The sequence below is a fragment of the Anguilla anguilla genome, chromosome 1, assembly GCF_013347855.1.
Source record: "Anguilla anguilla isolate fAngAng1 chromosome 1, fAngAng1.pri, whole genome shotgun sequence".
Taxonomy (NCBI): Eukaryota; Metazoa; Chordata; class Actinopteri; order Anguilliformes; family Anguillidae; genus Anguilla; species Anguilla anguilla.
In genome coordinates this window covers 16,996,607-17,001,178 of record NC_049201.1, presented here as the reverse complement: position 1 = coordinate 17,001,178, position 4,572 = coordinate 16,996,607, and positions in this window count along the sequence as shown.

The following is a 4,572-nucleotide window of genomic DNA, read 5'->3' as shown; positions in this document are numbered from 1 at the left end:
TGTGTACCAGTGATGATTTTGGAAGGAAGGTGGGGGAGTGGGGGGTTGAACTACTCGATTCTGTTCAAGATATTACAATAACAAAATTGATTATTGATTTTGATCATTGATTTTTTTAAATCAAAATGCATACCCCGTAAATGCTATTTAACAGTCAAAGATTCAGTCAAAGCTGTCAACTTCATTGACAGAATATGGCATGACAAGTAGGCAAGCCACCCTCAAGCCTCAGTGTTTTTATTTTTGTTTTATGCTTTTGTTTTGTTTTTTCATTTATAAGTGAACAGGACCTGCTTTGTCCTCATTTTGTGAGCAAGACTAAGCCCATCTTTGCTACATTGGGCTAAAGACACGGCTGATTAAGATAAACTGTGGAAGCGAGCCTCCTCTACCAATCAAATCTCTCCTAAGTTTGCACCAACTCCACAACAGCATGTATGAACTGCATGTGTGTGAGAATTAGGCAGCCGGCCAACAAAGACAAGGCCAGGGGGAGCCTGCAATTCAGACAGATAAGACAGAGCGCGGGTGCATCCAGAGTGCATCCATTCAACAGTTAGTCCATCACAATGCAAAACACCTTTCCTGTTATACAACAGGATGCCAGGGATTTTGAACACACCTCAAAAGGTTTGTGCGGTTGATGTTGGTTTTAGCTGGGAGATAAGCTTTTCATTACACAGTGTTTATACACTCCTATTTCCCAATAAGAGTTATCTCTGATTGATGTGTTTATATGAACTGAGTACTATTCAGACTTGGAATTTCTTGCTGTGATGTACAGTAGTTTGAATATCTTGTGTTCAGAGAGATTCATGTGTTTATACACATTTTAATGTGGTCTGGGTTACTCATGCCATGAACACAAATGCATTTTGAGAAAAAAGGTACCTTTCTAATTTCAATATTAACTCCCATCACCAAAACTATGCTATGTGTGTTGCCACCTACAAAGTGGGATTGTTATTCTCACACTGCTGAGGAAAAATGAATAATATGTATTTGCAGGAGTGTGTTTCTTATTCTGAGCTTTCTTACCAGTAGATCATTGTTTCATTGTGTTATGTATACAAAATTAAGCATAAAAAGATTTTATTAATGAAAACACTAAACTTTTTTTATACAAGCTAACATTTTTGTACTATTCATGTAAACAAAGTATTTTGAAGATTAATAAGTCAACTAAATTATGATAATATGTATGACATTAAATATTTATGATTTTATTATCTTTTATTGTAGAAACTCCTGCAGAAGGAGAGAAACACACTCACATAGCATACAATACAAACAAGGTCATCAAAGCCATAGTTATCACTAATTTTATTTGTGTAACATCAAATTAGTACCAATGGTGAAATAAAATATTTTCTTTTGAAAGAGACATTTTCAACACATTATGTGACTCATTCAATCAGGCCTTCTGTTAGACAAGAGCCCCAGACCAGCATTTGCTTAAAAAGTTATGGAAAACAAGATCTGTTATGCACATGAAAATGGTTCTACTTTGCAAAACAAATAGTGCCCCAGGCAGATTGCACAAATGCAAAATCATTTATTTTTGAACTTGTGCCCAAATAAATGTGACGTGAACCTTAATAACAGCATTTTAACAAAATGTAAGTTGACGCTGTTCTCCGCCAGATTCTGTTTGAGGTCTTTATTATGTGACACAGAGTTAAAAATCAAAGCCCTTAATCACAATGACCAGCCAGTGATGACCTCACTTGGGGTTCTTCAAAGAGTAGGGAGTATTACATTTTTTTTTACATGTTGTGTGCAGCATTGTCTATTACTTGTTTTTTGTGGTTTCTTTAATCTGAAGTGTAAAGCTGATACTGAATTGGACAATAACTGCTGTTGATCATTTGATCTTGTTTTTTTCCAAAGTACCTACTGATGCACAATTTAAACTCTCAATTGGCTGTATTCTAAATTGATAAACAGTAGCACTAAATTATTGTGCCAGCCTGAAGGCCCAACCGGTTGTGCCTTATGATGTGGAAATGAAGGTGATTTGACTTCATAACCGTTCTTTTAGCCTGAATCAATGACCAAACAGAATCATTGTAAGTATGAACTGTGGATGAGTTCATCTCTAATGTGAAGAATAAACACATATATTTTTAATGACAATTTACAGGACAAGGTATTTCTGAGATACTTGAGAGCCAGTGTGTAGGGATTGTACCTACTCAGGTAAAAAAAAAGGCCCTGTCATGTATACTAAGAGAACTTTCTTATAAAATATATATAGTATAAGCTATTATTTTAGCCATATTTTAGTCACATCAAATTTTTTGAAGTCACATCAAAATTCTGTTCTGTGCACTTAAATCTTGCTCTTTAAAATGTAAGGACTTGTGGAGAAAATAAATCCTAAAACAATGCAATGAACATAAATGAACTAGCATGCCCTGCATGCACTGCGATAGGAGTGGTAGATACATATATATAAAATTTGGAAATAAGTGCTGAAACACACAGGGTATAGGCATATCTAGAAAATGTATGCCATACTGAGAAAGTCTCTCCTATGTTGTTAACTCCTAACTCACAATATTTTCCATTAGCCGTGAACATGAGAGGTTTTTAGGTACCATTCCCTTTCAGGCAAAGGTTGCCTGCCTGCTTGCTTGCATGCATGTGTGTGTGTGCACGCTTTGCACATACTTAAAGTGACTGTGCACATTGTTCCACAAACTAATTTAGATTTCTCTTTGATAATTAAAGAAAAAGACATTTTAGCCTAATGAAATTTCAGCTTGCTTTTTAAAGTTCATTGCCTGTAATAGCGGATGATCTGAGTTTACCTGCTGTGTAACAGCGCCCCCTGTTGTTGCTATTACATGATTTACAGTACATGGACATTCAGACATAAACCTGTGTTCCAGATGTCTACTGAGATATCTACAGAATTTAATAGCGTGGACAGATTTACTGGTATTGCTATCTTCCCATGTCCAGAACTTTGAAGACAGTCTAAGACAAGTTCACCATTAAGCTATATTCAGACTATACCTGCAATGAGCAGTGAGCACCTTAAATGTGGATGTATCACTGTAATATTGACACTGTAATATGTGGATGAATCGTTGTAATATTTGCACACAGATGAGATCCCTAACTGAAAATCCCTGATTTCTTTAGGAGCTCTCCCCAAACAAGAGAAAAATTTGGACAGTTAAGATGTGAAATCCTATAACCTGTACACTGTGGCATATCAATATTCTTCTTATGTATCACTTTTGTTACATTCCCATTACATTCATGGACTTTATATTAAGGTACTATATGCTATTTTGCACACGTTTTTATTTTACAGCCAAGTCTGTAAATCAGTTACAGACACACTTTTGTTTTGAATTGCTGGGATGTTGTCCCATCAACCACAAGGTGGCACACTTTTTCCATTTAAAATAATCAAAAAGTGCATTTTTAAATGCGGAAAATGGTACCAAAGATAATGTGCTAATTGCAAAATATAAATACAGGTGTGCAAATATATAATTATGGTTCGTTTAAAAATATTTAGTGTTGGACATAATTAACAAAATTGAAATATGCTTATGTATTGTATTTTTCTACTGTGCTACTCATGTGCTACACTAAGGATCATTTTCATTAAATATTTATTCTGTTTTGTATTCATTTTTGCCATCAAAGGCTATACACATGGAAAAAAGAAAACCAAAATCACATTGAGTTGAATATCTAACATTAAAACAAACATAAATTGCCACAAACACCTGTTATGCAACTGTACTCCTAAATGTAATGATTATTGGATGCTGTGCAGTATTAGAATATATGTTTGTGTGTGTATGTGTGTGTGCGTGTGTGCGTGCGCATGCGTGCGTGAGTGCGTGTGTGTGTGCATGTATGTACCATTGTATATAGTACAGCACTGGTCTTGACCCTTTCTTTTTCTGGAAACCACACAAGGAAAACAAACATCACCATTTTTTATTTCAAAGGTTATTCCATGCATGGGTGCTTCTTGGCTCTGAGATAACATATATGAGATTTTTGTTCTTTTCTGAGGTAAAATAGGATACTCCATGAAACATAAAACAACAACAGTTATAATTTTTGTTTTCAACCTTGAAGTTTCATCTGTATACATATGGAAAAATGCAATATCGGCTTCATAAATTTAATACATAGCAATTGTAATATTTATATTTTTGTTTTTTGGCAAATGTTGCAGCAAAACCAAAGTGTGTGAGCGAAAGTCAGCTGAAACTAGTCATGTGGACAAAAATATCTCACACATTCAATGTTGCATGTCACACCCAATTGTTAAAGATGACTTCAGAAAATCTGTAATGTAAACATGATTTATTTTTAAATGACAATGTATAGATGGCTGTGGGGTGCGTATGGCTAAATAATGGCAGTTCTAAGGTAGTTATCACTAGGGTTCGTATTAGCATGCAGCTATTTTGAGAAAAGGTTGCTGAAACACCATTATATCTGTCCTAATGTAATTACAGCAATTACATGAATCACCTGGCATGTTAATACAAGAAAAAAGAAAGCCCTATATAGCAATAGCTTATGCCATGTATA